The sequence below is a fragment of the Oxyura jamaicensis genome, chromosome 1 (assembly GCF_011077185.1).
Source record: "Oxyura jamaicensis isolate SHBP4307 breed ruddy duck chromosome 1, BPBGC_Ojam_1.0, whole genome shotgun sequence".
NCBI classification, from domain to species: domain Eukaryota; kingdom Metazoa; phylum Chordata; class Aves; order Anseriformes; family Anatidae; genus Oxyura; species Oxyura jamaicensis.
In genome coordinates this window covers 121,968,300-121,992,846 of record NC_048893.1, presented here as the reverse complement: position 1 = coordinate 121,992,846, position 24,547 = coordinate 121,968,300, and the positions used below count along the sequence as shown (strand labels likewise).

At 44.4% G+C, this 24,547-nt stretch overlaps 1 long non-coding RNA gene across 1 annotated transcript; it reads right to left on the bottom strand.

Annotated features, from left to right (window-relative positions):
- Nucleotides 1-5,218: 5,218 nt before the first annotated feature.
- Nucleotides 5,219-23,351, bottom strand: LOC118172474. The gene is made up of 3 exons (XR_004753814.1): nucleotides 23,145-23,351; nucleotides 22,610-22,719; nucleotides 5,219-5,336 (listed from the first exon to the last, which is right to left on the bottom strand). It is a non-coding gene; the product is annotated as an uncharacterized LOC118172474 (long non-coding RNA).
- Between the last annotated feature and the right edge of the window lie 1,196 nt (nucleotides 23,352-24,547).

Here is a 24,547-nt window from a genome sequence, read left to right as displayed (position 1 = left end):
GCCACAGAATTTATGTGCTTCCTTAGTGATAATATTTAAAAAGATTGTTTGGCACTGGACATTGGGTACATGTCTTGCAAGGACTTGGCACAGAGGAAAGGTAAGTAATCAGAGATGTGCCAAAGCCTTGTCAAGGAAAAACTTGTGCTCAATACTAATCAAGCCCATCTCTGTGCCAGTCCTCCCACTCAGCCTTTCATGGGAGAGCTAAGTCTTTCAGCGTGAGTCTGCCCATGCTGCTTCAGAGACAAGCAACACCTTTCACAGTCAGTTGACAAAAATGAAAGTTGGGGAGGCTGAAAACAGGAGAGAAAAAAAAAAAAAAAAAAAAAAAAAAAAAAAAAAAAAGACATAACTTACCTTCTGCTCTGCAGCAAGGATTGCTGGGCACAGAGTCCAGTTTGCTTTGCTCGGGGGATTTCCAATAGTAAAAGACTTAATTTGCAAGTCTGAAGCACTTACAGATGAATTTCTGCGTGCCTCCCCCACCCAGCACATTTTGGTTTCCAGTTCTGCTGCCTCTGCAGCTTGAAGGAAGCCACCATCGTTTTCTGTAAGGGTCAAATTCAGGCTGGAGGCTGCAGCAGAGACACCAGACTCATTCTCATTGCCCCTGTGCTGACAACAGATGCAGCTGTGGTGCTGTTCTCTCCTGGCTGGGCACCTGGCACTCAGGAACACCCCCCCGGGACACGGGTTGTGAAGGGTTACTTAGGAATTCATGGGTAGGCTTTGCCTGGCTTCCCAAGGTAAGGCAGTGTGCTTAAGCTGTGTTTTCCTCCTTTATTTACAGGAACACCTGTGGATTGAAGGAATTTGGGCCTTTTTGAGACAACCTCCTTCATTCATCCCGTGCCTCACAGCCCTTCACACGGAGCTGTTATCAGTAGCGCTGCCACGTGCTTCACCAGACTGAGGAAAATCTCCTTGTCCTACACCCCAGCAGTGTGCCCAGCTGCCCAGAAGCCTGCATGGGTGATATCAGACCACATCTGTACCCACACCTTCACCTGCCCTTCCTCCCTACCCACTCGCCAAGGAGGGAAGCCCTTTTTGCACATCCCTCCTCCCAGCGAGCATTCCTGCATCATGCTCATCACTTCCCTTAATAGGGAAGACATCGAGCAGCTGCCTACTGTAAAAATGTTTCCTCTTCTTTCCCTGATTCCCTCCCAGGGTCAGAGGGTACGCTGCCAATATTAATGAGCACTGCTCAAGAAAGCCCTGCAGAGCTGCACACCTATCTTCGAGGCGCAGAGCCGTACGGGGAGGTTAATTAGCCTGCTGGGGTGGTGCGGGAAGCCCTTGTCAGAGCCACCAGTGCTGTTTGTGCTCCCGTTATTTATTTGCATGACAACAACCATTTTCTGGATGACTTGCATCCAGGAATTAAAACAGGGAGGACTATTCACACCACCTAATTTTTGTACCTAAATTAGAAGACTAGTCTCCTGAGGTGTCTAAATTAAGAGCTTTGAATCATCTCTGGAGTAATATCTCTATCTCCACTGACTACAGAGAGACCCTGGGGATACAAGTCTCTGAATATAGGTGATTATAGCTAGCTGGTGTGTACGCCTTATTTCCTGTACAGTTTATTTAGCTGCTTTCATTTAAGCTTAAAAATAGGATGCAACAAGAATCTTCTGAGGATCAAAACCAATTTATTTGTGTGCAATTGCACGTGCATAGAGAGTTCCACTGACTTCAGGAACACGGTCTGAAAACATTTTTCAAGCTATTAAAGTGTTTCTTAATGTCATATGCACTATACACACAAAGGATACACATGTGGTTTAAACATCTGCAGAGTCAGGTCTGGGAATCTGAACCAAACCCACTTGTAAAATTTTACCATTAAATATATATGTACACCACTATGCTGAGATAAGAATATTTCCAAAAAATAGAAAGAAAACAGCAGCCTGGCTCTCCCAGAAGACGACACGCTTGCCTACCTGCTGCAGTTAAATAGTATTCCCAGAGTTGCACACATCACTGTTAATATTATCAAAGATGCTGCGTGCACAGCAAATGCTGAAAAACTGGTCCACGTTGGCTCCTGTGCCACTGAATCACAACAGAAAAGACAGGCACAGTTTGTGTCATTCTGGCAAACAGCAATAGGAAAAGAAATTTAATCTCCCAGCTTCCAAAGCATATTGCAACTGTTGCAATCCCTTTTCTTTCTCTCTCTAGTTCATTTTAAAATTCTTAAAAAAAAAAAAAAAAAAAAAAAAAAAAAACTTCCAAGTCATTTCTACAATGTTTATTTCCTACCAGGGAAAGTCAGTATTTTGCTCACCAAACACAATCACCACAGTACCGGTCATCAGTTCATCAGTTTGAAAGAGAAAAAAAATAATCTGAAGGAATGGCTAATATTTAAACACTGTAATTATTCAGGGATATTAACAGGTAAGGGAGATGTAAGCACTGTTGCTGGCACGTGGTTTTCTTTCTCTCACTCCCCTCCCTCTAACAAGAGTTCATGTACATACTCAGATGTCCTGCACACCAGAGTCCCCCTTGCTGCTTCTCTTGTTGAAGTCCCAAGTTTGGGAAACACCAACATATTTCAGAAAACATTTCAGGATCTCTCAATCCTAGGACTGGCAGGGGTGAGAGCAGATCGCTGAGCTCTGGTGATGTTTTGTTTTCCTCTTCCACTGGATGGAGGAAGCATGGTCAGGCCACTGCAGAGAAAATGAGTGTTGGACCCCCATTTGCAATACTGTAGTACTTCATCTCTCCTGCTCCAGCAGCAAGGAAATTCTGCAAAATACAACACCATATTCACACAGAATCACAGAATCACAGAATAGTCTAGGTTGGAAGAGACCTCCAAGATCACTGAGTCCAACCTCTGACCTAACACTAACAAGTCCTCCACTAAACCATATCCCTAAGCTCTACATCTAAAAGTCTTTTAAAGACCTCCAGGGATGGTGACTCAACCACTTCCCTGGGCAGCCTATTCCAGTGACTAACAACACGTTCAGTAAAGTTCTTCCTAATATCCAACCTAAACCTCCCCTGGTGCAACTTTAGCCCATTCCCCCTCGTCCTGTCACCAGGCATGTGGGAGAATAGACCAAGCTCCACCTCGCTACAGCCTCCCTTCAGGTACCTGTAGAGTGCAATAAGGTCACCCCTGAGCCTCCTCTTCTCCAGGCTAAACAGTCCCAGCTCCCTCAGCCGCTCCTCGTAAGACTTGTTCTCCAGACCCTTCACCAGCTTCGTAGCCCTTCTCTGGACTCGCTCGAGCACCTCCATGTCCTTCTTGTAGCGAGGGGCCCAAAACTGAACACAGTACTCGAGGTGTGGCCTCACCAGAGCCGAGTACAGGGGGACAATCACTTCCCTGGACCTGCTGGCCACACTGTTTCTAATGCAAGCCAGGATGCTGCTGGCCTTCTTGGCCGCCTGAGCACACTGCTGGCTCATATTCAGCCGACTATCAACCAATACTCCCAGGTCCTCCTCTGCCAGGCAGCTTTCCAACCACTCATCTCCCAGCCTGTAGCGCTGTTTGGGGTTGTTGTGCCCCAGGTGCAGGACCCGGCACTTGGCCTTGTTGAACTTCATACTGTTGGCCTCGGCCCATCGGTCCAGCCTCTCCAGATCCTCCTGCAGAGCCTTCCTACCCTCGAGCAGATCGACACACACACCTAACTTGGTGTCATCTGCAAACTTGCTGAGGGTGCACTCGATCCCCTCGTCCAGATCATCGATGAAGATGTTAAAGAGGACTGGTCCCAGTACCGAGCCCTGGGGGACTCCACTAGTGACCGGCCTCCAACTGGATTTGACTCCATTCACCACAACTCTCTGGGCCCAGCCATCCAGCCAGCTCTTAATCCAACAAAGCGTACGCCAGTCCAAGCCATGAGCAGCCAGTTTCCTGAGGAGAATGCTGTGGGGAACGGTGTCAAAAGCCTTACTGAAGTCAAGGTAGACCACATCCACAGCCTTTCCCTCATCCACTAAGCATGTCACCTTGTCATAGAAGGAGATCAGGTTCGTCAAGCAGGACCTGCCCTTTGTAAACCCATGCTGACTAGGCCTGATCGCCTGCTTGCCCTGCAACTGCCGCATGAAGACACCCAAGATAATCTGCTCCATGAGCTTCCCTGGCACTGATGTTAAACTGACAGGCCTATAGTTCCCCGGGTTTACCCTCCGGCCCTTCTTGTAGATGGGCATCACGTTTGCTAGCCGCCAGTCAACTGGGACCTCCCCTGATAGCCAGGACTGCTGATAAATGATGGAAAGTGGCTTGGCCAGCTCCTCCGCCAGTTCTCTCAGTACCCTCGGGTGAATCCCATCCAGCCCCATCGACTTGCGTACATCCAAATGCTGTAGCAGGTCGCCAACCATTTCCTCATGGATTGCGGGGGCCACATTCTGCTCCCCATCCCCTTCCACCAGCTCAGGGTACTGGGCGTCCAGAGAACAACTGGTTTTGCTGTTAAAGACTGAGGCAAAGAAGGCGTTAAGCACCTCAGCTTTTTCCTCATCTCTGATTACTAAGTTTCCCCCCACATCCAGTAGAGGGTGGAGATTCTCCTTAGTCCTCCTTTTTGTGTTGATGTATTTATAAAAACATTTTTTGTTGTCCTTAACAGCAGTGGCCAGATTGAGCTCCAGATGAGCTTTGGCCTTTCTGATTTTGTCCCTGCACCGCCTTGCAGCATCCTTGTAGTCCTCCTGAGTGGCCCGCCCTCTTTTCCAAAGATTATAAACCCTCTCCTAAGCTCGAGCCACAGCTCTTTGCTCAGCCAGGCCGGTCTTCTTCCATGCTGGCTCGTCTTTGGGCACGTGGGGACAGACCACTCCTGAGCCATTAAGATTTCTTTCTTGAAGAGCGTCCAGCCCTCCTGGGCTCCTCTGTCTTTCAGTACGGCCTCCCAAGGAACTCTGCCAACCAGTGTCTTGAACAGCTCAAAGTCAGCCCTCTGGAAGTCCAAGACAGCGGTTTTACTGATCCCCTTCCTGACTTCACCGAGTATCGAGAACTCTACCATTTTGTGGTCACTCTGCCCAAGACAGCCCCTGACCGGCACGTCTCCCACCAGTCCTTCTCTGTTGGTGAACAGAAGGTCTAGCGGGGCACCTCCCCTGGTAGGCTCTCCAACCAGCTGCATCAGGAAGTTATCTTCCACGCTCTCCAGAAACCTCCTGGACTGCTTTCTCTGGGCTGTGTTGTGTTTCCAGGATATTCAAAATTGTTTGTTTCCTCATTTCTAGATGAATAGGCCAGCTGATGAGAAAAATGGTCCTCTGTTGGTGGTGGCTTCAGGTGCAAACCACAACCTTGAAAACAAACCTTTGTTCTAAGGCAAAGACAGAATACAAAACTAAATAATATGGAACTAAAAGAAAAAAAAAATCACAACTTTCAATTTCAGTGCAACTTTCAGCCTTATGATCTGAAGGATAACTTTTATAAGTTTTCAATTCTCTCACCTCCTTCCCCCTTAAATAAAAATCTTTGCAAATTATTATTGTTATTATTAATCACATTTTCTACAGCAGAACTGAAGCACCAAGGATTAATGAGAACATAGCCAGGCATTAATGTAGATAAATGGGGATCTACCTACCTCTGCATTGAGTGCTTACCTCCTCATGGCCCACTCTGGAACAAACAGGTCAAATAAGGCATATTTCTGTGTATTCCTACAGCACTAACCTAAAAAGCCAGCTCTACCGAATATGCACAAAGTAGCAGGACCCAGGGGAACTTACAGTCTGGGTAGGTAAGAGAGAAAAAGGAGAGGGGAGGTAGCGAGGCACACAAGGAGGGTGAGATACACAGGGAAAGGCATATCATATTGGAGAGAGGGACAGTTTAGGAGAGACCTATAAGACACTGAAGAGAGAGAAGGAAAAAAGAGAGGGTGCTGACAGGGACAGCATGAAGCAGAGGCAGTAAGAAGGGCAGGATTAGAATGAAGATGAGGTAACAGTTTCTCAAACTTGGAGGGAGCCAACAGATCTGCATAGGGCAGAAGCATCCCAGTTACAGCTGCACCAAGTCCTTTGACTTGTGTCACTGCCCCAGCCCAAGAGCCTCCAGTGCTGTGCCCAACAGCTGGGCACTGCCCCCCTCACACAACAACAGACTTCACCGGCAATGTCCCCTCCATGCAGATATCAATGTCATTGTGGCAGGAAAGAGAGGCAGCAGACATGGGTCCATGCATACCTCACTAAGGAGCCTTGTCCTCAGCTCATAGATCTCAGGAAAGATTGGCCAGAAGAGGCCAATGGAGCAGGTGAGCTCATCCTGCACAGGCCAAAGAGCATCACCCGGTTACCCCTGCACAGAGCCAGCCAACCCCTCTTTGATTACCATTCAGAAAGACACTCAGACAGGCTATGAAGATATCAAGGGATAGTGAATCCATCATTCCCCCCTTGGTCATTGATTCCACTAGCTAATCCTCTTTGCTGGAAAAAAAAGAAAAGAAAAAAAAAAAATTACATCTGTCACCTCAGAAATATCAAATCGCGCTTCTGGAAGCTAGACATTCAGCACAGATCTGTGACAAAAGGTCTTGCAAAAAAATAAAGAGAGAGAGAAAGAAAGAAATTCTCTTGGTCAAGCAGCAAGTATTCTGCGACCTAACCAACTGCCACATCTGGATGAGAACATTTATTTGAATGATATGGACATATTTTTGGGGGGCCAACTCTTCCACCAATATTGTGCAACCATATTCTGTACCTCACACTCACATTCAAAGAGAGACAGCATAGTCTGCTTCCTCACAGACCTTCACAGGTGGAGCCTGGGCAGCCCAGACAGCCTCAAAGATGTGTCCTCACACTCAAACAGGCAAAATATTTGGTTTAAGTCTTGGCTTTTATGATTCTTCATAAGAAAAATAATTATTCTTCTTCCACATAGAGCTGATAATGCCATTTTCTGCCCAGTTGCCTTGTTTCATGGAACATCAAGTAAATCTGCTCATTTAATAGACATATTGAGGCAGTAACAACCAGTATATGAAGATAAAAAGACTGCTTATTTTGCTTTAAAGATCATAAATCAAATTTGTCCTTACACACAGATATCATGCAACAAAGCTTATAAGAGCTGGGGCCAGCAGGAATTTCAAGGAAGTAAGTGCATTGAAATAAATAAATAAATAAATAATAAGCCGTGTTTGAACACGGCAGCAATGAAAACTCATGCAAAAATAACTACCCAAAGAAAAAATGTTTTTACTGTTAAGTATCTAGTCAAAATATTTTGGAGTATAAAAAGTCAATAGAGTTTTTTAAAAATATTAAGACTTTCATTGCAAATATATATAAATAACCACATTCCTATTGATTGCTACAACTCCTTGGACTTTACTTTTCAATAGCCTTAAGATTCCAGCAGGGGCAATTCAGCAATTGATATTAAACAGATAGTTTGTCAAGAGCATAGTACAGCCTAATTATTTTTTTCACCTACATCCAATTAAAACTTTCCTCCTACTGAAATATTTTCTTTTCTTAAGTTGAACTGTAAAATTTCTTTCTAGACATTAGGTTTGTGGTCTTCCAGACCGTTGTTAACAATAACAAAAATATAAAATACAAGAGTATTTTATGGCAATAATCTCTCTTATTAGAAGAGTTTCCTTCTCTTCCTAATACTGGAGATTGAAAGGAGGATCAAAATTAAGCCACCAGCCAAACACCACAGCTCCATAACAGAGATGAGAGACCAGACAGGAGCTGCAGACCAGAGTGTGCAGGATTTGTGGCTAAGGAAGAGAAGAGCATTGTGTGTGCTTTTCAAAAGTATTTCATCAGAGGGTGTTTATAGAAAGAATTAATGATAGTCAGAACTCAAATCTTATCTCCCTAAAGGGTAACAAATATTCTAAAGGGAAAAAAGGGATGCTTTCAGCTTAATCACTAAGTAAAGTAAATAACTACTTTTGGCCAGGCCAAAAAGGCCTGGGATTTGCAAGAAGTTGAATTATATTTGAAATTATCTTTGACTTTAAATGCAGATGTCTCTAGTAATAATACTGGGCATTATCTCCCACCTGGAACTGAAAGTGAAATTGGCTTCTTCTACACAGAAGGTCCCTTCCACTGTATAATCGGTTGTATTAATCCATTAGCAGAAATGTCAAGCTCAGCTGATAATTATCAAGTGGCTTTGCAAAAACAATGGCCTTTCCTCCTTACATTTATGTAAGTCATCTAACTAGTGAAGTCCATTCTGAAACTTTTGATGATCTTTTGCTTAATGTAAGAACATTCTTGCAGCACAAAACTGGCTTTGTCTCAAACTAGACCATGACTTCCAGGCTCCACAGCTTCACACCAGGCAGACCAGGCTCATGGCACCTCATCAGCGTGGGAAGAACTGCATTACACCTACCATTGGAAGAGGGACACACCACAAATTTACTCCTGCCAAGAAAACTCTGGGAGGTATGGTGTGGCTATAAGCCATCCAGAGGGCCCTGGGGTTTGTCCCTGATGGGGGAACAACAGTGTTTGGTGTTGATCCAGGTGATTTTTGGAAGGTAACAGCTTCCCTTGCACACCCATGGGCCATGCCCAATGCAGCAACAGCAGCCAAAATAGCCAGTAAGAAACCCAAATCCATGGGCTTCCTGGCATGTGGAGTGGTCTACTGAAATAACCTACTTTCTAGATCTACATCTGGGTTTTGTAGTAGAGCTGCAACTGAGGAAGACAGTTCAGACTCTTCTTCATTGCTGTCATGCCAGAATATCTGCATCTGCGGGGTGCTTTCATAGCACCTGAGGAACGTTCCTGGCTCTGCTGAACTCAGTGGTGGGTTTCCCAGTCATTTCAGCAATTGCTGGTGTTTTGCTCTTTCTGCTAGAAAAACATGCAACAAGAGCCTAGAAGGGCTGTACAAAATAGCATTGGCTCACTGGTGAAAGAGAGATGCGTAAGGAACACTGTTTTGGTTTTCTCCAACCCACCCTGCTTTTTTCTTAATAGCTAAATTTATGCAAACAACCCAGAGAAATATGTACCAAACAACTCAGATGAAGAGATATATTTAAAACGAAGTGGCATTTAGATAATATTTTGCCAGTTCTGCTGAGAAGAAAAAAATAAATAAAATAAAATAAAAAATCTGCTAATTCTGCATGATTCTAGCACTGAAGTTACCCTAAGCTCTACACAGATATCCAGATGGATTTTGAGGGTTCGTACGTAGGGGTGACACTATTTATGGAATGCTCTTGGTGAATGCAAGGGGGGAGAAACCTGAAGGCTTAATCCGTTCCCCCTGGAAACCAGAGCACTGCCCTGATGAGGAAGGACTAGGCTGCTTGTTATATAACAGCATGTATAATGGATGAGACTTTCAGGGGGTGGGTGTTCAGGTGCCAAAAAACTGATGCACACAGAATCATTAGTCACTTCTGAGAAGTCTTTGGCAGGATCCCTAACTACATGGAACCGATCCACACCTATACAGCTTGCAAGCAGGATGCTACAGACTTAATGGTCTGTTCTTGAGCAGATATATGGTTTGTTTTTGTTGAGTTATTGAGTTTGTTGATGGCTTCTTGGAGCAGAATGGGTTTGAATGAAAAAGGGAAGGTGATTCACAGGAAAATGTCTTAGTTGACCAAAATACACGTCCTCTCCTCTGTGTTGCTGGCTGCTACTGTCAGCTCCTGTTACAGGCAGCTTGAAAAGGTGTTTCCTTCCTTTTTTTCCATTTGCCTCACAACACCAACAGTGTGTGCCCTTCTTCACGATGACAGTGAAGGCCTGAAAGCATTTTAGGAGCAATAGGGGAAGAAGAAGGGATGAGGAATATGTCCTGTCCTAGTTCTGCTGCAGCAGTTCAGGGTGAGAGCTATTGCAGACACTTCACACCAGAAGGAAGAAGGTCACAGCACTGAGCCTTTAACCCATTTGTTTTCTGCCAAAAGCAAACACTGGTCTCCAAGATGAAATGGATATGAAATGAAGGGTTTGAAACAGGCATGGCTAACATTTCCTCCTCAGTCATTGTCAGTCTCCTCACTCTTGCCAACTCAGCAAATTTCTAGTTGTTGTCAACACCACCTGCCTTTTTTTACATGATTACCAGAAAGAATTAAAAACAAGAAAAAAATAAAAAGAATTTTAAAAGCGTGTATTATTTTTTCCCCACGTGATACTTCTAGAGATCAGGTCCAAGACAAAAGAGATGTCCAAATACATGGGCAAAAGAAATCAAAGATGCATACAAGAACAGCTTCTTCCACAACTCAGTATTTTGGCTCCATTAATCAAGACATCGTACTGGCATCCAGGCCTTTGGGATGGTGGCAATAGTATCTTCTCATGCACTGAGATGCCACCATACATCACTGCAGACACCTCACTGAGCCAAGTGGAGACACTGGAGACAAGTTGACAGGAGTTCCTAAAGTGGAACAGCAAGCTCCAAGCCCAAGATCTGCAGTAGGGATTTACACACTGTGAGGAGCTAAAAAGAGGGTGAATTTGGTGAGCAGAAAGCTGCCTTTGACAGTCAAAAATTGCCTCACCTGCGCTGACAGCAGTGCCCTGCTGCACACTGAGGAGCAAGGGGGAAGAAGTGCTTTGAAGGACTCAAGCTTTGCCTCACCCCTACAACACCACCACCTTCACAGTCAGTCTTTTCAGTGTAAAAACATCTCTTGAGATGAGTCCATGGTGCCTTCATCAAGGTCTGAGGTGTCCAGTGGCAAACTGATGTTCGGCAGCCCAAAAGCCTGTACTGTGTGTCTGGGTCTCAAGCCTGTAGATCTCCTGTAGCACATACTCCTCTAATTTTTGAAGTATTTGATCCTGTTGCTGCTCACTGTTGGATCTGAGCAGAAAGGGAAACTTGATGTGGCATAGAGAAAAGAGTAGGGGGAGAGTGAAGGGGCAGGTTCTGGAAGTGTCAATAAAGAGGGGTATCCTAAAACATTGGTATTCACCCATCATGGATTTCCCACTGTCATTTAGGAACCTGTTTCTCCAGGAACAAACACTGGTTTCTAGATAAGTATTCCAAAACTTAGTTTAGAATCTTTCTACAAGCATCTGAACAGATAGGTAAAGAGATTTCGTCACAGCACACAAAACGTGCTGTTTATATGGCCCAGTTTGCAGTTAACACAAAGAATCAGTCCAGCCAAACTTACAAAAAGACCAGCCTGTTCATTTGGCTCACACTTACCCCACACAATGGAAATCCAAGGGTATTTACAGAAAACAGCCACATGCTCTGCAATGACACTAGGACACAGCGTTAACAATCTCCAGAGGGGCTCTGGCCAGGTGTCCCCAGCAGTTCCTCCTCCCTCAGCCCAGGGTGAATTCAGTGATGGTGTGATCAGCTCCACGTTCTCAAACACAGAGGCCTTGCAGTGCTGTCAGGCTTCACATCTCTCCCTTTATTTGTGCGTATGACAGGCACGTCACCTCTCCGCGAGGCTGAGGTACGATCACAGCCACTGACAGGGGAATTAAAACCACTTGGCTTTGGTACCAAATTGCTAGTCAGAAGAACACGACTGTAGTACTCACCTCTGGCCCAGGCAGCTCTTGATATTTTGCAATTTGCAAGCTTTACCACAGGGCTTTTCACACCTGCCTGGGAAGAGAAGTCAAAGCTTCACTGTGGCAGGTCAAAGCTAATGCCCTCTGTCACAATTACTTTCAGAGCAAAAGCACCCAGCCTCTACTATATAAAAGCAGTGCTTCACCCACAGTTGGCTTGACAAATCAACAGAAATCAGGCCAATATCTAACATGGCTTCAGAAGTCCTATGGAGCTCACTGATACAGCAAGTAACAGGTCAGTCAGCAGTGGCTGCTTCTGCCCATTGGCAACTTATTCCTGGGCCACAAAAATGAGCTGTGCAAATGATCCAATTTTAAGTGGCACTTATTGGAAGGCTGGATACCTCAGCTTAAAAAAAAAAAAAAAAAAATACAAATAAAAAGGTCAAGTGTTTACAAGCAGAGCTAAACATCTCTTACCCTGCCAGCAAGTCAACCAGCATAACAATTACAAATCAGTGATTTAAATCCCATTGCTTTCAAATGGCGTATGTTTACAAAGCTAATATGGAATGAGTTTTATCAGTCTAAGTGCATGCACCTCTTTCCTGTTTCCGTTAAGACTCTTGGCAACACACAGTAAACTACAAGGGCTAAGACACTGGGAGTGGGGAAGAGGTGGATGAAGTGTCACTGGTCTTACTCAAAGCACGGCAGCTGTTTAGGTCAGGGTACCAAGCAGCAGAGCCTGGGAGCATCCCAGCCGTATCAAGATCTTCAGTGAGGTTGACAGCTTTCTACCTGCACTAAAGTACAAGGGTTTCTCACCTGAAGTTCATCAACCTGTGCAAATTACTTGCCAAATGTGAGCCAACTCAGGCATAATGTACATAATCAGTTTCACGAAGCTGAGGGTAACGTGGTAGCTTTGTCTCCAGTTACTCCCAGGAGTCAAAGAACCGCTAACACCACTGCACACCCTGCCTGCCCAGGAGACAGCTCCAAGGAAAACATGGAGCTGCAGAGCTCAAGTAGCAACAGCCTTCAAAATTTAGCCTGGCATGGCCACACAGAGACCAGGATAAGCATGTGATGGCTGAAGCCTGCACAGCATCTTCCTTCTTCCAGGGCAATGCTGGCAAAGCCCAAGTAAAGAGCATTGCAAACCCAGTCACAGTGCTAACATCCAGATCCACATGGTCCCATAACATGGGGCAGCCCCCAGGATTGCCTACAAGCTGCTAGCCTGCTTCAGTCACCCAGTTCTTTTCAACCAAAGGCATGGTCACCAAAAGCTATCATCCCCACCTAAATATCAGTCAGACCAAAGCAAAGGTAATTTGCATCTTTATATTGATGTTGTCTGCTGCTTGAGGACATTAAATTACTTGACAAGCCTGGATGTGAAAAGGATTGATGTTCCCATTTTTCCCAGTTATTCATAAATCTAGCTGTCCCTCCACATCATACACAGTTTTGGAGAACACATTAAGGATATTTTTCCACTGTCCAAAAAAAGCTTTAGGGAGGCTTCCCCCATCTGTAAGCAAACAGTAGAGTGGAGAAAACATCTGTGCAAACCCATCAAAGCCATTCTACAAAAACATTTTCTGTTCTGAAATGGCACAACAATTATCTTAAACGCCCCATTGAAAGCTAATCTGGGGGAGGAGGGGAGGAAGTTATGGACATTTTTCATTCCCTCCACCCTCCCATTCATGGGAGAGGAGAAAATGGGTTTGCTTCCATCCCCATGGGATGTCCCAGATCTAAGCCAGGCTTCTAGGAGTCTCTTCCAGCCCCGAGTACGCAGAGCTACTGCATGCACCCAAAAGTCACCTTGCTGAAGATAATAACCCAGGAGAAAACCTCAAAAATTACTGGAGCTATGAAAAAAAAAAAAAAAAAAAAAAAAAAAAAAAAAAAAGCTTTCCTTGCAGTGAAAGTCATCTTTATATGTGCAGTTCATCTAAGAGAAGGTTAAAAGGTGACTTGATCACAATTTACAAGGGGCTGCACTGAGACACAGATAGATCTCCTGTCTTTTTTCTCCCAGCTATTAAAGAGCCAACACTGGGAAGCTGAAGCTAGACAGAATCAGATTAGAAATGAGGTGTGAATTTTTAACAGTGTGGATAATTAATCATTGAAACAGCTTACTCAGGGATATGGAGTATTCTTCATCACTTGCAGTCTTTAAATAGATACTGGATTTCTTTTTAAAAGAAGACCTGCCAGGTCCCAGACAAGAGTCAGAGGCCCAGCACAGGATTATTGGCCAAGCCCTTTTGCTCTGCCCCTGCTGCATGACGCACACTAAATAGCCATAGTGCATTATCAGGGTTTAAATATCCCTGGAAGATATTCATACTGTCTGACGTTAGTTGTGTCTAGCTCTCTCTACAGCCAAAGGAGGCAGCAAGGCTTCTCCAAAAGGTAATTTACAGCAGGGGGCAAATTAATGTGCACTGAATTACCACTTTGCACAGCTTTTCCTAAAGCCATTTGTAACAAAGCACATTCAGACACCAGCAAACTGAAAACCAGCTCATGACTACCAAAACAGCAAGACACCCCTACATCACATTTACAGGAACACACTCCTGAGCCACCCAGGGCAGCACTACAGGCACAGCCTTTCCCTCCCTGCCCTCCTGGGAGGGAGCAGAGAGATCGCGTGGCAACATCACCCCTCTGCTTGTATCTCCTTCTGAGCTCACACCTGCTCACATCTTGCTGGGGCATAACCAGGTGAGTCCCAACAAACCCAAGCTCTGCTCCTCACCCAGCTTTGGTCCAGGTTCCCCTCACTGGCAGGGAAGAGCATCCATTTTAGTGGCCTTTTGTACATTTAAACAAAACTTACCACTTTCTTGGTGCTTCTGCTGCAGAAGAGAGAACTTTATTTCATGCCATAGCAGAGCTTGCAAGGAATTTTTGGTGAAATAGCAAGAACCAACTGGATCCTAAATAAATTTAGAAGTCATCTCTCCCTTATTCTGCCAGGTGCCACTGGGGAAAGTAACCTCATGTGTCTTCAGTGGTAAGTCATCCCCCAAACCCTCAACATTTTTTGAAAAACAGTAATTCTTTGCAGATCTTTACAAATATTTTCCTTTTTCTGAGCTGTTAACACTTGCTGTTGCCAACAGATGTTGCCATTTTCTGTTTGAAATGTAAGGAACAATCATAATTTTGGACTCATTTGCAAAATACAAAACCAAAAAAAAAATCCCCTCCAAAGAAAACCTAACAGACGTTAAAGTTTTATGAAACCAGAAACGAATTCATAGCCAGGTTCATGACTGAAATCTTATTTAGCAAACACATCCTGAAGAGCCCGTGTTTTTTTAGCAGAAACACAAAACATTTTAGGTATCAAATCTGCCATGCGCAGTTGTACAACAAAGACCACTGTGATTGGCAGCAGGCTAATCATCTTGCTTGTACATAAAGGTTATAGCAGAGTAATTTTTATAATTACACATGAAGTGTTGAAAAATTAGGTGCCTGGCAATTACAAGAATTACAAGAAAAATATGCACCTCATTCTACCAGAGCTAACTCCAAGAAGCACACATGCTCTTTGATGATATGAACCTTTGCTGTTTTCTCTCAACAGTTTTGGAAAATTGCTTCACTAGGTTTTAAGCTGCTTGTTTCACAGGGCTTTCCAAAATATTTCTGATTCCAGCTTGGTAGCTGCAACACCCATCCTTGCCGTGATGGTTTAGGACTGATGTACCGAGGACATCAGTTTATTATAGCAGAAACACACAAATATATATGCACACATGTGAATGTGTATTTTATACATATGTATATAATATATGTATATGTATATAATATAACATATGTATATGTATGTATTTTATACATACGTATATATTTCTAGGTAAAGGTTTCCACTAACAGTTTGATGAATGTTGATTTTCCCATTACAAAACACTATTACATTTTGACTGCTAATGAGGAATAGAACTGAGATGTTAACACACAGAACAGTCAGGCACACACTCATCTGTGATGCCTACTTATGGATCTTGATATTTCTCCAAAGTCAGCCACTCAAGGAGGTAGCTATGGCCACTTGGAGGACTTGGGAAAACGCAGCCTAACCTCATGAAATCAAAAAATTTGTCATAACTCACTGTCTGACACATCAGCGGTACCCATCACAAGATCAGCCAGGAAGGAGGACTTGCCCACCTCTTTGTCAGCCCCATATGTGAACTACAATCACAGATTTTTCACTAGTAGATATACGGAGTGGCCTTAGAAGGAAACTCAGAATGATAATTATACACAATTCAGCACTTGCTTACACTTTCCAATCCACTTGGCGGCACGAGGCTTAAGGAGCACAGAAAGAGCCAACTTTCAACCATGTCCTTTAAGCCATTTGCCTCTGGAGACAGTGCCTGACTCACAAAGCAGGGTATTCTCAGCTGAGACAGCAGCTTCTGAGTCAGCAGCAAGCAGCCAAATGTCTGCTGGTAAAGGTGACAGAAAGGTCAAAGCAGACTGATAACTCCAAGGGAAGGAGGGGCCGGTAACAAGCTGAGCCACCTTGGGCTGCACACTTTGGCTAGAGATGCTGTAGGGTGCCCTGGTGCTGCTGCTAATCACTGAAGCAGCAGGTGCATTTTGGACTGTTTTATTAGTCCTTGTGGATACACCTTTCCGCAAACAAGCTCTTCTCTGGAAGAAGAAAAATGACACATGGGGCACTGCCAGACAGAAGCTCTCCTGTGAGGCCTTCTTAAAGAATGGGAATTAAACAACAAAACTGTCATTTACGGACCATAAGTAAAATATATCATCTGCTCAATTAGTTATACCTGCAAGTATAAAGGATCAACACAATCCAATGATAACACACTATGAAAGGAAATTCACGACTCAGATCCATCAGGGATGGCACCACACAGGACTGTGTGGAAGGTACCAAAGGACTGGTACCTTCCACCAGTGGAACCAGTAGGACACAGCAGTAGCTCTCAGACAAGGTCCTGGGGTACCACATGCTTCTCTACCGCACTGACAGGTAGAGAGAACTGAACTTTTCACAGGTAAACTGGCCATTGAGAAAGGTCCCCCTTTTCTTGCCTTGTCCTGTGAGCCAGGAATTATGACAATAGGAAATGAAGACTTTAAAGATGAAACTAAACCATACTTTAGGGGATACTTTGTGTTCCTGAGTTCCTCTATGTGTGCACCTCTGAAAGATGAAGCTACACAAACTCATCACTCATTTGGTGGTGTGCTTATGGCTTACGCTCTGCAGTGGTAATTTACTTACCTGCTACCTGTAATAGCACTGAAAAGATGACCTCAGGAAAATCTTCAGTGTAAACGTGAGTAAAGGATTACACAGACAGTCAGAAGAAACAGCACTGCAAGGATACCAGTAATAATAGAAAAGCTAAAATTCCATTTTTTTCCCCTTTGCATGGATATTAGATTCACTAAGAGGTACTGTGCTTGCCTGACACTGGCTGGGGCAGGGGGGACAATAAATGTTTAGTTTGCCTCAGTAAAGGCAGAGTGACTGATCTCTGGGGTGAAAGGACTGAAGTATAGGAGGCTTCCCATGCATCAGCTCAAAACTGCTCCACTTTTTCCAGTCTCCAATTACATATCTGTAAGAGAGCACACATACAACTGAATTGTACCCTGTGACTGGAAACGGAGGAGATTCAGGTTTACTGAAATGAGAGGAATTAAAGCCAGAGGGAACAATACATAACTTTGGTGTGAAATCAGAGTCTCTCCTAAATGGTGAAGACAAAAGCACTCACTGCAGGCCTGGGGGATGGCAAGAGGGCACAGCAGGGCATCTGAAGGTGCAACACCTCTGTGAATAGCAGCAGAGAGCTGCTTAAAGCAAGAGAAGAAAAGCTTTATGCTTTTTGTATCTGGTCACTGCTACAAGCCTCACAAACCAGCTAGACAGCACTTCAGACAGCACTAAGAGGCACGAGCCAAAGCAGTCAAGGATCATGCCCCATGTTTAAGCAGCATGGACAGTCAGTGAGCCAGCACACAAGGATGCTCCTCAGCTGTGTGTTGTTAAGCAGCATATTTTCAGCCAATGCAGCCAGGTTTGCAACTTCCCTTGGCTCAGGGATCTCACCCCACCCCTGAAAAACATCATGTCTAAGAGGAGAAAAGAAGAGGTCTCAATTCCCACCTCCTTCTAACTCTTCGTATATGGGTTGTACCTGTCCTTACAAAAAGGTACTTCTGTTCAGCTCACTTCTTCTCCTCCAGGCCTGTTACTTTCTTTCCATGCTTACTTGCAGAGATCAAGGGTGCTACAGAAAATCAGAGCAGACGCTACGGAGCTATCAGATAGCAGTGATCCCCAGCTGATTGCAGTGCAACCCTTTTAGTTCCTCAAGTCGTTTTTGCAGAAATTTAGGAAGAAGGGAGTTCCCTGAAGTACAGGATACTGTAATTATCCAGCGCAATCAGGCACTGTGATGAGAGGCTCTTTTCTCACCAGACGGGGCTCCTGTGACTCCTTGAGAGGACACAGAGGCTCAGAGCTCTCTGCAAAACCAATGGGGCGGGCAGATTGCCCACCTGGGCTTGTCTTTCTCTGTCAGGCATCCCAGGCTCTGTGAATAAGTGTCCCTGTGCAGAAGACACATGGGTCACTCCATCAGCCGGGTGTCCTCCCCTGGACCCAGACGGATCCTCTCGCAGGGGAGGAGGTCCACAATTGACCCCCATGCTGGGGCAGGGAGCCTCCAGAGCGAGACACCCATAACCCACTCTGCTGCAGATAACACAACCAGAGTAAAAGGGGAAGAGAGGAGGAGGTGCTTTGCTGCTCAGAGGTCCAACTTCTGAACACCACAGGGGGCAGGCACCGTTGAAAAGGAGAAGTCTGACTGTAAGCCTGAACACCCTGGTTTTCATTGCTTTTTCTGATCTTTAACAGTATTTGATCATATAGAAAGCTATTTCACAGTTTCTCAGTGCCATTACTCTGGTGTGTGTAACCCACGACCATCAGGAGTAATGTATCCTGCTTGCCTGCACAGCAGGATAGCTTGAGAAAGAAAAAGTGAATTTGATTTCTGAGCACTCGGTCCAGGTGCCACAGCTTGCGCTGGCTGTCACTTCCCTTCCAATACAGGCTTCAGCAAAGGGCTTCTTTCCACAAAGAAACATCAGCACATCAAGTAAAATGAATAGAAGCAAGGAAAAGAATGCCTCTGGCGCCGCAGGGCTTTTAAGGAATAGCTGTACTGCAGCACCTGGAGAAAGCACGATGCCAGGAAAAGCCCCCGGAGAGTGGAACCAAGGCACCTCCTTCAGGGAGGACCCATCACTCCCTCCCTTTTGTGCTATTTATGCTGAGGTTTGCTAAGGCAGGTCAAGTCACATGTTTCAGTGTTTTTTCTACAATTTATCAGCTGTTCAGTGGGATGAGAATCCAGAGGGTACTAGTGCAAACTGTAACACTACGCATGCCTTGAGTCTGTGCCTAACATACAATAAAAACAGCAAAAGGAAAGTTTTGCATCAGAAATAATGACTTGTACCTTCTTGTTTGTGCACTTAAGTCTTTATCCATGGCCGTGCAGTGGAAATTGAAAGCCTTGTTCTCATGCACCTCTTGTGTGGCACTCAGGCTTCACACTATTATCTAGAACTGTGTTGGGGCTCAGACCAGCAGGCAGCTCAGCACCACACAGCCATTTTCTCACTCCCCCCCGCCCCAGTGGGAATGGGAGAGAAGATCTGGGAAAACGTAAAACTCATCCTTTGAGATAGGACAGAAAAGGAAGGGAAAATAATAATAATGATAAAATACACAGAACAAATGATGCACAACACAATTGCTCACAACCAGCCAACCAATACCCAGCCCACCCCTGAGCAGCAGCTGCCTCTCCAGCCAACACCCCCCCAGTTTCTTAGTTCAACACAACACCAAAGAGTATGGGCTATCCCTCTGGCCAGCCTGGGCCAGCTGTCCTGTCTGTGTCCCCCCAACTCCTTGTGCACCCCCAGCCTCCTTGCTGGCAGGCCAGCACAAGAAGCAGAAAACTCCTTGCTTCCATGTAAGCACTTCTCTGCAACAACATCCATGCATTATCAACATTATTTTTCTCCTAAATCCAAAACACAGCATCATACTCTCCTCTACAAAGAAAACTATCTCAGCCAAGACCAGGACAGTGTCTGCCCTTCAGAAACCTGTATCATGGCACTTACACTGACTACACTCTAGACAGGCTTCAAAACGTACACACCATCCCACTTCATCAAAGTCTTGTAGCTGCAATGTCTTCAGAGGATGAATTTTTGGCAAATCCAAAGTCAGGGTTCCCACCAAAGGGCTCTGAGACAAACCCCAGAAGAGATGTGTTTCTTCCCAAGCTCTCCAGCTCTGGAGTAATGATCCAGGTCAGCACTTTGGGCTCTCTGCCATAGAGACACGAGCCCCAGAGCCCAAACACTTTTAATAAAGTGATACTCTCTTTTACGACAAATCTTCAGAAGTCTTAATAATGAACCAGAGCATTTAATCTGAGCTGAGTGCTGTTGGAATTTTGAACATTTTTTTGTCCAACCCCCTTGGGTCACCCACGCTGACTAAATGACTACACTTAGCCTCATATCCCTTCCAAAGGGCATTTAATCCCATGCAAACACAGACAGCCAGGTGCTTCATGCAGTTAACTACCAACTCCATTTTACACCTCTGGTTATCATTCTGTTTCTTCCTTCCCCAGATTATTCCCTTTGCATTTGCTTTTCTCTGACTAGCTGAATCTTTTGTTCAGCCCCAGAATTCACAGAACTTCTATTTCACATGGAGAAGAGTGGAAAAAAAAATCCATTGTTCAATACATCACATCAATGGGGAAAAAAACAATTATTCCCACTCTCCTCCAAATATCTTTCTCTACTCTCTCACAGAGAGTTATACTTAGAATCATAGGGATCTTTCTGTCAATATCTCTATTGCAGAGAGCCTGTACAAGAGGAGAATACTCTAAGGCGTTAATACAGTAAGAAAGCTACCATGCAAGCTCTGGGCCACAGAGACAGTGCTCAGTATTTTCATTGCTGTTTCAAGAAGATTTTGAAGAATCATAGACCTTGAAATACACTATTTGCAAATTAAATTGTTTTTCACTATCCTGGGAATAAGGGTCAAGAAAAAAGCTAATGATGGCCTTACAAATTATCCACAAAAAATAAATATCCCTCACATGCAAAGCTTATCTCAAGAGATCATGTCATTAACAGCTGCGCAGTCTGAATTCCTCGGTCCTGATTTCCAGACAGGAACCCAAACAGCCACCAGTGAGTCACGTGGACTTCTCAGGCTTTCATTACCCTCAGTGAATTCCAGCTGCCCAAGGGGGCTATTTGGAAGGCTCCTCACTGAGCTATTCCACACACTGCCTCTGACACGGCCTGTCCCATTTTACCTTGCTTCTCCTTTCAAGGCCAGATGAACTGCAAGGCTGTTCAGTCTTAGAGAGCTGCACCTTCAGATTCACCAGAGTAGGAGGAAGGGGTGCTGAACAGAAGCTCCTGGTGTAGTTAATGGGGAAGTACACTCTCCTCTGGGTTCCTGGCCTGAAAGGACCATGTGGAGTCCACAACCACTTCGTATAAGCTCTAATGTCACAAGGAGTCAGACCCACTGCTCAGGCATGACACAGGTATTTGTGGGTCTGTGTTGCAAGCCCAGGCACCCAGGACCTATGACTGTAGTACAAAGGCCAGAGCATCTGGAAGATTTTCCATCTGCCATGGAAGTGGATCACCAGAAGCACCCTAAGAAAATGTGCTCAGTAGAAGAGAAGCTTTCTCAATTGAAATTGAAACCCATTAACCTGGAGACCAAAACTACTTATGTCCAAATACATCTGCTTTACCACCAGAATTCATTCTCCAGTAATCCTACTAACATCTTTTCCTTCAATTCCGTAAAAGAGTTAGCAAAAGTAAAACTACAGTTAAGCTATTGTAATGAGGGACTAGAAAAGACAGTCATTTCATTGTGCCACAAGTGCTAATAGCCCATTTTGTAGAAAAGGGTGTATTGCTCTGTGGAGCAATAAGCTCTGTGGCTTTCTAGCCATTATCAACAACTCAGCTCCTCAGCAAAATAGCAATGATCCATAGGCACATCCTCCATAGCAGCACAGAAATTAGGCCACAGAGCCTTGTGTCCCCCTTTCTCACTCTTCAGCTCCCAGAAGCCCCACAAGCAACCCATGCAGAGACCCAATTCCTTCTTCAAGCGGCTTTACACCATTTGTTTCTACCAAGACAGGCCTAAATCACCCCTCTGAGAGGGAAAGTATCAGGCCTACAATTTTCCTATCATACAGCAAGTTTTGCTGACCTTCCTTGGATTAGCTCCTTCAGGGTTCATCTGAACGAGGGGGGACAATTTAGCTGGGCAAAGGTTTCTCATTCACTGCTACCCATCACCCATGTGGTGGTGATACAGGGCAGGCTGAGGAGGAGCACGGTGAGGACCATCCCAGGACATACCACCTTGCTGGCCCCTCTGCCTGTCCAGCTGCATGTGCAGAGTGAGAGGTGCTGGAGGCAAATACACTGTTATCTGACACAACTGAGATTTTCTTTCTTTCCCTCTCCTACTTGCTGTCAAAGATGAGGATAGCATGGAATATTCAAGTGTTCAGTTTCTGTTGGTCACTGCTTAAACTTCTCTGAGAGAGTCATCATCCAAAAGAAGGCCAGGTGCTGCTATAGGCAGAATGCTAACATACCAAATCTGAAACACACAATTAGGGACAGGCCGAACCAGTTACTACAAGGACTTTCCTTTCATCATCTTTATTTCAAGAAAGCAGGCCCTGATTCCACACCAGCCTTCCAGGGGCTGGCCAGCTTCTGCTACTCTTCACTTGTCGTTGCAGGTGGTGGCAGTAAATTAGAGTAAGTGGACAGAAAAGTAAGAGCTGAAGGAAGAAAAGGAAGAGAAGGTGGCAGGAGGGAGACAACATTTTCACTTGTGAGAAATGCGTGGTTGCAAATCTACCAGGTAGCTGAACTAAGAGGTACCCGTTACCCTCACCATGGGAGTTCACTTGACACAGTCTTGTGATCTCTGTTGACATGGGTTATCCCAGTGACTTCCCATCATTTCCTGGAAGTCAGAATCAGGCCCACAGGCTGCACCTGCCAGTGCTCAAGCCTCATTATGCTGAATAGTATCCAAACAGACACCTCAATTAATCACACTCATGTATTAGTAAGTAATTCATTAATTCGATAAATTGCTCCAGGCCACAGCATAATCAGTCATGTCAGAGATTATAACAAAATCACAAACCAAAGTGTTAAACATGGGCCCATCCTTGCTGATTCATCATCTGTAGTAATCATTCATGGCAGAACAGGTATACTTTATATACTTTAAGACAGGTGGCATTGAAAATTAATCATCTTAATTGTGCAGATTTCCTCTATCAGATCTGCTGATTGAGCAATATAAGATCTAAGCTGCATAAAATTCAGGAGCAGGCCAACTCAGAAAAATAAACATTGTCAAGATCTGCTCACTGATAGCCCGTAAATGTTCTGCTTGATAAATGGGGACTTACCTGCACAGTAACAAGTAATTCCTCATGCTTTAGCACTTGGACGCTGGGCTGAGAAGGTGCTGTAGGGACTGAAATCAGCTGCAGCCTGGGAGCACACACTCAGCAAAGTCCTCCTGCATCAACAGCATGCCTTCTCACATATCTTCATCAACCTCATTTATATTGTCTGTTCCCAAACAGACCACTATAGCAAAAAGGTGACTCCTATCAATAGGTTTCCTTCATTTGGCCCCATCCCCCTAGTCATTATCTCATAGCAAAGAGGAAGCTCTACATCACAGAGGCCAATGAATTGAGCTGGAAGGGACCTCAGCCCCGAGTGTCCATTTAACCACACCTAACTCATTATTTACAGTTGCCTGCCTGATTTCTTCTTACAGATCTCCAATACGATCATCCTTCAGGCAATGTATTCCAGACCTTCACCTCATCTATGCTTAGAATTTTTTTCTTACTCTCTTCCTACAGGTTCATTACTTCTTGTTGTAGCTACCATATGCTTGGAAAAGAGACTGCTCCTTTGCTTCCTGCTGTAGCCTTTTGTGTGTTTGAAGTTTGCTGCCCATCTCTTCCCAATCCAGTTTCTCTTCTATGCTCACGGTTCAAACTGTGTGATATTTTTAGCTGTGTTTCCCTTCCCTATGCAGGAAAAAAGAAAATCAGACTTAGATAGAACAAGACTTTCTTGTAGATTTATACTCTTGTCATGAAGTTGGTTAAGCCAGGTAATTAACTTAAAAGTTAAAACTAGAAGGAAGAGAGAAAGAAAAAGAGAGAAAGCTTTTTAAAAAAATTCCCTGACCACAACGGAAGAAAAGAACCCATTGCTATTAATAGACCATTTCATTCTATACCAATTTTAAGTCCAGGAGAGGGAAATTAAGCTACAATGTAAGGAAGAAAACATTACTTGATTTCTCCTTTCTGCAAATGAATTAAGTTATACATTACATAACATAGTTATAGAAGGCCAGAAGAGGGTACCTTTGTGAGCAGAAATGGAAAGAGCTAGCTGATAAAGGCAAAATTACCTGTTCACACAAAAAAAAGTGCCTCATTTTCTCCACAAAATGTTTTCCCTCACTTTGATTGTACTTAACTGAATAGTCCTTAGTAGTCCAAACTTGCAGATGGTATTTAGAGGCTGCGTTACTATCCATGTAGATGTTTGTTACTCTTTTCATTTTTTTAATTTTAAGAGCACACAAGACATATAGTTGGGACAGCACAAGACATACAAATGAACTTGTTCCTTGTGATGGGGCTCATGGGGTACGTTCAAGGCGAAAATCTGTGACTGCAGTTTGCGTCATTCATCTGTAACGAAGTGCACAACAGTTCTTTATATATCCAAAGCCATTACATTTACCGATTAAATAATTACACCTCTGGTGAGCTAAGTC